At 35.8% G+C, this 8,985-nt stretch overlaps 1 protein-coding gene and 1 pseudogene across 1 annotated transcript in view; both read left to right on the top strand.

Annotated features, from left to right (window-relative positions):
* The first annotated feature begins 1,026 nt into the window (after nt 1–1,026).
* HECTD2 (HECT domain E3 ubiquitin protein ligase 2) overlaps nt 1,027–8,985 on the top strand; it is a 47,013-nt gene continuing 39,054 nt past the window's right edge. The window contains exon 1 of the mRNA XM_011361581.1: nt 1,027–1,152. The gene's annotated coding sequence lies outside the window, so the exon portion shown is untranslated. The remainder of the gene's footprint in view (nt 1,153–8,985) is intronic.
* On the top strand, nt 1,939–2,057 carry LOC111740852 (annotated as a pseudogene).

The following is an 8,985-nucleotide window of genomic DNA, read 5'->3' as shown; positions in this document are numbered from 1 at the left end:
ATTACTTATTCACCAGATGGCTCCATCTATCTGTAAGAGAATGGGTAATATGGAAGGGTGAATATTTGGTGAGGAGAAATGTTTTTGCTATGTGGTATATAAACTCATTCTAAAAAGGTAGATTGAAATAAGGCTGATGAATGAGGAAAGAGGAGATGAAAAAGAAATTCTCATTTAAAGAAGTGAACATTAAGAAGTAAACTACTGTATTCTATTAAGCATTTGGAAGTTGTAGCATGGCGTAAGCTGGAAAGAGCTGAAAATAAGCCCCGAGGTAACTATACAGGTGAATACCATACTGGTAATATAATGCAATTTTATTTATAATTATAAAAACAGATTCATTACACCTCATGAATTTTATAGTTAATTTGTGGAAAGCGTGTTAATAAATAGATTCTATGCTATGGGAAGACTGCTCTGTTATCTGCACCTAAGGATCCCCAAGTGCTTGGCACTATTTTTTAAAAATCTTGGTCCATCCAAAGGAGAATCACAGTGCTTAGAAAGAAATGAACTCTAAAGGGTTCATCTTTTTACCTGAACTTTCACAGTTGCATCAAAAGAGAATAAAAACTTCAATGAATCAACCTGCGAAGTATCACATGCATGTTAACTATTGGAAATAATTGTGGAGGTCAGAAAAACAGTGTTATCTAAATACAGAGTTAAAATAACAGTTAACATGGATAGAGCATGTACTTTGTACAAGGAGCTGTGCTAATTATTTTATACACATTACCTCAATTAAAACTCACACTAACCCTGTGAGGAATCTACTCTTATTATCTCCGTTTCCAAACTTTATTAATTTATAAGCAGTTCAATGATATGACTTGTCATTTTATACCTAAAACAGTTTGGTCCTAGAAAAGGTAAGTCAAAGTTATATACATGTTTTACCTACCATATATGTATCACAAATTAAAATCTCTATTATAAATGTTTTTGATTTCTGCAATAAAATAATTTAAATATAGCTAGTGGGAATTATGCTGCAATGTTAACTTTTCTGTTTTTAGGGTTTGGACAGAGGATCCAAAGGCCAAATTTCCACTTTCAGCAGTTTTATTTCAACTGTTAGCCAGAAGAAAGAAGCCACTGAAAACAGAAGTTCACCTACACATCTTGTTTTCCCTAACATCAGGAATGGTAAAAAAAAAAAAAAAAAAAAAAATGCACATAGTCTATATATCTTGGCTGAAAGTATACTTTCAGACTATTAAAAAAGTAGACAATTATCCAGCATTGTTTTGGTAGGTCTATTAATTTAAACAATAAGAAAAAGAAATAGGCTGTGTAAGTATTTACGGGAAGAAGCAAAATCATTATTTTTTGGTGAATTTTACCTAGAGTAAGAAGATGAAATATGAAGCTTATGAATAATAAGAAAGTTTGTTTAGGGAGCCAGACATAATGAAAATATAAGAAGATTTAATAGGTTTCCTTTATTTGAACAGTAATTAGAAGATTTGACAGAAAATATATTAAATACTTAGAAATAAACCTAAAAGAAAATGAGCAAAACTTATATGAAGAAAACGATAAAACTTAATTGAAAGACTAAAAGATGGTTTGAATGGAAAACCTTAACATAAATATTAGATATGTCAGGTATATCCAGCTTACTCTCTACATTTAATAAAATTTTCAACAGTTTTTTTGGAGAAACTTAAGAAAATGATGCTGTATTTGGTCAATAGGAATAAATGCCTGAAAGGATGCAAGAAAAAAAAAAATGAGGGAGCTCATTTCTCATGGTACCGTATATTATAAAGCTGAATTAATGATAGCATTGCCACCAAGACAGCCAATAGATGGAGCTAGATTAGTAAAAAAATATTGTATACAAATGATATTAAATTATTCAAAAAATTGAATTAGGCCAACTGGCTTACCTGTTGAAAATAATAACTTTAGATTTTTTAAAAAGCTATAGTCTACAGCCATGCCACCCTGAACAAGCCCGAACCCTTCTGATCTCAGAAGCTAATCAGGGTCAGGCCTTGTTAGTACTTGGATGGGAGACCACCTAGGAAGACCAGGTGTTGTAGACATGAAAAATAAAAAAATAAGGGATCATAAGCTGACAAGGTTCTTGCAATCTATAAGGTCAACCAAGGGTTGCCTCGCCTAAATAAGTAAATAATAAAAACTATAAAAGTACTAGAAGAAAACTCAGGAGATAATTTTTATAATAAAATTCTTGGAATGACAGCAGTGCCCAAAACCAAAAATCCAAAAATTGGTAAGTTTGAATACATGAGAAAATTGACAACTTCCTTAGGAATTTTAAAAAGTCATAAAGGACATCTCAGTGAAAAACATATCTTTGACTCATAAAGATCATTAATAAATCCATAAAATGAACATTCCAATAGAATAAAAAAGCAAAGGGTATGAACAGACCAATCAGAAAAGGAAACATGAATAGTTAATATACATGTGAAAAGAAGCTCGATCTCACTAGCATTTAAAGAAATACAAATTAAAACGAGTTAACATTGCCCAACTCAGCTGCAGAGAATGAAAGAATTTATATCTGTAGTGTTGTCTAAAGAGTGTGAAAATTGGTACTTTTATGGGTCTTGGAAATTGATACAACCTTTCTGGAAGGCACATTATTGACATGTAATCAGATTTTTAAGTGTCCGTGTACTCACTGACCCAGTAATTCCATTTCTAGGAACTTATTCTAAGGAAATAACATAGATACAAAGACATATGGAAAGAATGTACATCGTTTAAAATAGAGGTATTTAAGGCAATGTAATGAATTGGTTAACTAAATTATGGTAATCCATATTGTATATACTATGCCTCTATTAAGAAAAATGTGATATGTATATAAAGTGTCTAGGAGAAATGCCCAAAATACATTGTGAAATGAAAAACACAAGTTACACAATAATAGGTAGAATATGACTCCAATTTTTTAAGTGTAGGCAAATCTTTTTTATTTCTTTGAGCACATAGGAGATATGGAAGGATGCCCACCAATCTATTAATGATATCCTCCGGAAAGTAGGATTGGGTGTATATTATTAATATGTTCTATTTCTGTATACAACTCTACATAGTTTTATCACAGGAAATGTATACTACTCACATAATTTTAAGTACCCCTTGCTCTGTAATATGACAAAACAAACCTGCAAAGGTTTAAATGTCCCTCACACCAGAACAGAACTTAGAAATGTTTAAGGATGTAGTTTCTGGTTAATTGCCTGTGTCCGTAAACTGCATATGGCATAAATTATTTCTGCACAGATTTTCTGTTGACACTCCAAGATAGTGCTAGACCTATTCTCCACTCTGGTAGGTTAGTATTTACATTATCTCATTTATCAACTTTGTTTCTGATAACTTCTTTCTTCCATCACTTACACACACATACACACACACTTATTCCATCACTTCAGTCTTACCCAGTCTTCATATGTCACAGTCCCCCAACCCTCAACAAAACAAACGAACCTATAATTGTGTGATAGCATTATAGAAATAAAGAAAATGAACCTGAGGTAGAAATTATTTTCCCATTTTAAGGGTTAGGAAACTTAAGCCACAAAGAGTTTTAAGTGACTGGTCCTGAATTAATTTACAGAGCTAGTGAATGGCAGAGACAGAAAAGGGAAGAGAACCAAAAGTAGTTTTGAATAATGCCTTCTTTAAATGGAGTATTGGTGAAAAAAAAAGAAGTGAGCCCTGAAGGAGTTAGAATCAGGTTGTTCTATGACTTGGAAATCAAAGGAAAATAAAAATTTTTAAAGAAGATCTGGTTAACAGTGTCAGTGCAAGAGAGGACAAGATGAGTAAGCACTGAGATAAATGTGGTTAATGTGTTCATTGGTGACTTAAGAACAGTTTAGGATGGTTTAGTAGGAGAATTGATATTATAAGAAGTTAAGGGCAGATTAGTTTTGAGGATGTAGGGGCAATGTAGACTTGCCTTTAGAGTATCTTGAACTGAAAGAAAAAAGAGAACAGTGGAATCTCAGTATTATGGTTAAGAGAAAAATCTAATAGAGGGAAAGACTAAACTTGCAGTAGGAACATAGAATAATAAAATGAACAGATAGAATCAATAAGCGGTGTGAGGATGGGATTAAGGAAGAATACATGCATAGGGGCTGAGATGTTGGCTCCAGCAAGGAGAGAAGGGCACTTCTTGCTCAGACTATGGAACAGAGGGAAGAGGGGCAGCGGGAGGAGGAAATGGAAGCAGGAAACACTTCTTGCCTTGAATTCAATAGTCTCCTCAGAGGGCTGCTGTAACAAAGTATCACAGACTTCGTTGCTCAAACAACAGAAATTTATTCTCTCATGGTTTTGGAAGCCAGAAGTCTAAAATCCAAGTGTTGGCAGGACTGGTTTCTTTTGAAGGTTCTGAGGGAGAATCTATTCCACACCTCTCTCCTATATTCGGGTGGTTGCCAGCAGTCCTTGCTGTTCCCTGGCTTTTAGATGCTTCACTCCAGTCTCTGCCTGGACATGGCATTCTCCCCTGTAGGTCTTTTGGTGTCCAAATTTCTCTCTCCTTATAAGGACACCAGTCACTGCATTAGGACCCACCCTAATCCAGTTTGACTTTATCTTAAATTGATTATGTCTGCAAATACCCTATTTCCAAATAAGGCCACATTCGCAGGTCCTGGTGTTTTGAAGTCAGCAGAACTTTTTGGTGGACATAGTTCAGCCCACAACAGAGAGTTAGGAACCTTAAGACCATTGATTCCACACCAAGTCCTATAATCTATTCTGTCTATGCTAATCTCATGATCTCTGAAGCCAGCTTCCCAGCTTGTATGCCCACAACCTGCCTGCCTCCTTGGGTTGATGTATTAACTCTGACTTCGGTCTACTTATTGAGCTCCCACCACTTGTCTGTTTCTCTCTCCTCTGTGCCAGTGTATGGAGTCTGGACTCATCCCCAACCTGAAGTTGGAGTATTTGTACACAGCACTTTAGAGGACTAGACCTCTTAGACTTCCTTTATCTTATCGAAACTCCTTGTACTGACTTCTAGCTGTTCTGTCTGGATGCAGCCTGAATTCAGGTGTGACATGGAGTTTCTATGTCAGGGCTGCTGCAGGAAGAATTCTTTTATTGAATGGCAAGTTAGATTAAGTCTTCGAAATGTAAGCATGTTTATAATTCCTTGATCTTTTGGGAAACCTCTGTTACTTGCCAGTAAGATTGTTTCCTCAATGATGCATCATTCCTGGCAGTTAGTACATTTACTCCCTCTTCTCTGGTAGCAGGACCTATGCTGGGTATTCTCTAACAGCTTGTCTCTCCATCTGATCTTCAAGTGGTATTAGAGAAGCTGCAAAAGCCCAGCGTGGGCTTACCTAACAGCTGAGGGATGCCTTTCCTCCCTGTGGACCATGTGACTCGGTATGCCTGCAGAGTTGGCTGTCCTTTTCAAGATCGGAGAAGTGTAGGAGTTTTACCTACTATAACAGCTGCTAGAGATGATACATTTTCAAAGAAACAATATACATAATAAGTAATGGCAGAGGGGGCTAGCACTACATTCTCTCTTACTCTTTTGTAGCCTCCTTTCTAAAGTGATTATACTCCTTTCAGACTTATTAAACATCTTTAAACAGCACAGAACATCTTTAAAAGAAATGAAGCAATTTCGCCCCAAACCTTTTAAAATATGTTTGCAGACCTGGTAATTCAGAGAAGGGTAGACATGAACTATGATATTTTACCTCAGGGGCCCTGTTCCTCTCCCAGGTCAGCCCATTTCGTGAGTTCACTCTAGAAGAGCCCCGCTGTGACATAATGAATGGTGTCGTTTTACACACCCTGGAAAGATGCATCCCATGATCTTTGCAGTCTGAAATAACCAAGGGGAGAACACAATGGTCTTTACCTCCAGCAGTGATTGGATCTGTGTGTGGGGTCCTGTGATGGACTCACAGGTGAGGTGCCACAGAGTTTTCACAGTCTCTCCAAGAGCAACTTGAGAGACAGACAGGGAAACAAGCATCAGAAGAAACCCAGCACAGGACTTGCTATCTGGGAAGAGAAAAAGACTTCCAGTAGCCACTTTAGGATTTCTACCTTCAAACTATCTCCAAGGCCTCAGATGATCTCATTTCTAGGTTTCCTTGCAGAATGAACTGATTTTTGGACTAAATCTCCAAGATCCTTCCCTAGGTCTGAGTGAGTGCTTTGCACTTGGCTTTTCGTAACTATGTGGGAGAGATGTATCTATCACGAACTTTGAGTATCTTGCTGCATGTATTTGTTTACTTACCTGTCTCTTCACTGATGTGTAAGCTCCTTAAGCTTTTGTTTTGGAGAGGGAAAGGGCCATCTTTTTTATTTTTTTACATTTAAGTTAAGTTTTGAATAGGTAAAGCATTACTGTGTTTCAAAAATCAAAATGATAAAAATAAGTATGTTTCATATGTCTCACTTTCACCTCTTACCAATTGTCTTTTGTATTCTCTCCTGTGTTTCTTTATGCAAATGAAAACAAATATAAATACTCTAATTTTCCATCTATTTTTTGGAGAAAAGGTAAATATATATTGTCGAGCACCTTGTTTTTTTAGTTACTGTGTCCTGACTATCTTATCAGTACATAAGGAACTTCCTTATTCTTTTTTACAACCATATTCTATTGTATTGGTATGCTATAACTAACTTATTTAATAAGATACTATTAAAAGAAATGAGTTGTGTTTATTCCTTTGCTGTTGTAAACAATGCCACAATGAATAACTCCGTACATATGTCGTTTTGTTCATATGCAGGTGTATCTATAGCATATTCCTAAAAGTGGGATTGTTGGGTCTGAGAGTAAATGCATTTATAATCTTGAGTTTTGAGTTCATCTGTGTATCTCCAGGATCCATTGCCCATGGTACATGGAGTCTTTTTGCAGTAAATGATTTACTGACTTAGGAAATGTATGGGAGGGATTTTTTCTGGGTTTTTGGCCAGTTTGCCCTGTTGAAATGTCAAACCCATCTCAAAGCTATAATAAGTTATCTAAGATATGCCCAATGTAAGATATCTATTCCATAAGAAATAACCTTCTATGAAAAGGACTTTTGAATGTTTTTCTAACCTGACCCATACAAGAACATTTCATTTATGCTTTTGTTTCAGTTTTACAAACACACACACCATTTAGCTTAGTAAAAAATCCATCTCCAAAAACCAATGAATATAACTGCTTTATTTGGTTCTGAAGGCTAATGTCCTATGAGTCAGAGTTTACCCCCTCCCTTCTTCCTTTCTCTCTCCCACCTTGATTATTTATTTCCAAATATTCAGAAAAGTCATCCTATAGACAATGATGTAAACACCACCTGTTATGACTCATTCACTTTGCACTCTGTTTCAGCTGCTTGCCACTACTGAAGTACTAAACTGACAGAGGGATCCTTCAAAATGTAGCTCTTTTATTACCTGCCTGGTACACACACAGTAAATAAGAACTGAGTCTTTGCATTAGCTACTACCAGTAACTGTCACTGTGACCTTAGAGAATAAACTAGCATTCATGAGCCCTTCAGTTACTCATTTATATAATGAGAAAATGGGGCATTGTGAATTGTAAAATATCTTTTACATGAAGTTTTAGGATTTAAAGGGTTAATTTTTCAACATATTGATTTTGTTTGATCTTTGTTAAGTTTTAACATTTCATAATTTACTAGCTCCTACTTCCATGTAAATTTAGGATTCCATTTTGTTTTTCTACGTGGTAGAAGGTTTCACATTATTCAGTAGTGGAAATAACATGGGCTTTGTAACTTACGAGGGCAGGTTTGAATCTGGCTTTGTAACTTACCAGCTGTATGATTCTGGAAGAGTTAGTTATTTAACTCTCTGTGCTTGTTTTCCCATCTGTAAAAAAAGATAAGAAGTTACCTTATAATATTGTAAGGATAAATGAAAAATAGCATTTAAAAGTACTCAGTTCCTTATGAAATTCAGTAAATGTGAGTGGGAATATATACTGCTGAGCCGCTATGTGGAGAAACTTCCTTATTATTGTGGAGGAAGAGGCTGAAATGGGGCAGGATTTTCCATTATTCTTAACCCATGAGTAACTGGCTATACAAATTTTTAAAAATTCGAAACATATCACACATATAGAAGAATGAAAACAACACTTGTATATGATTTTAACAATAATAATAAAATGAAAACTCAGGAATTTAGCACTCAAGAAAAAAAGCATTACCAGCTCCAGTGAGCCCACCCCAATCTCACTGCCCTGCCTTTCTGTCCAGAGGTAACAACTATTCCCTCGATTTTTAAAAATAGTTTTTTTTACCAGAGGGAGAGTGGGTGGGGGAAGAATGAAGAGGGTAAAAGGGGTCAAATATATGGTGACGGAAGGAAACTTTGGGTAGTGAGCATACAATGCAATATACAGATTATGTATTACAGAATTGTATACTTGAAACTTATGTTACTAACCAATGTCACCCCAATAAATTTAACTTACTAAAAAAATAGTTTTGTTACTTTGTACATTTCCGTAAACAAATACTGCTCAGTTTTGAAAAAATGAATAGCATGCACAAACCTGGATGTATGAGGTACGATATTGTCACTATTAGGTGAAGATTCCCAGGAGATGATAATCTGAACAGAGTCCCTGAATCAAATCAGTCTCCAGTTTCCCCAAGACTGTAGTCCAGGGAAGTCAGTGGGCAAGGTCATGAGTGAGTCTTGGGAATCGAAGGACAACTATTGGGACATCTAACATCTAACAGAGCTGTCATTTGAACTATGTATCAGAAGTCTGGCAAAAATATGGCCTCTCCTAGGTTAAAGCAGTAAAGTGAACTGAGTATCCTCAGCTGATTCAGACAGCAGAGCGAAAAATGGAAAGTGGGGACTTCATCACCCACTGTCTAGACAAGCCAAAGTACAGATAACAATTTGGGCTCACCTATTCATTCTATCTTCAGTTTAAAAAGGCGAGTACAATGGTAGTATCTT

Source organism: Pteropus vampyrus, unplaced genomic scaffold, assembly GCF_000151845.1.
Source record: "Pteropus vampyrus isolate Shadow unplaced genomic scaffold, Pvam_2.0 Scaffold68, whole genome shotgun sequence".
In the NCBI taxonomy this organism is placed as follows: Eukaryota; Metazoa; Chordata; class Mammalia; order Chiroptera; family Pteropodidae; genus Pteropus; species Pteropus vampyrus.
This window is presented reverse-complemented; position numbering and strand designations above follow the sequence as displayed.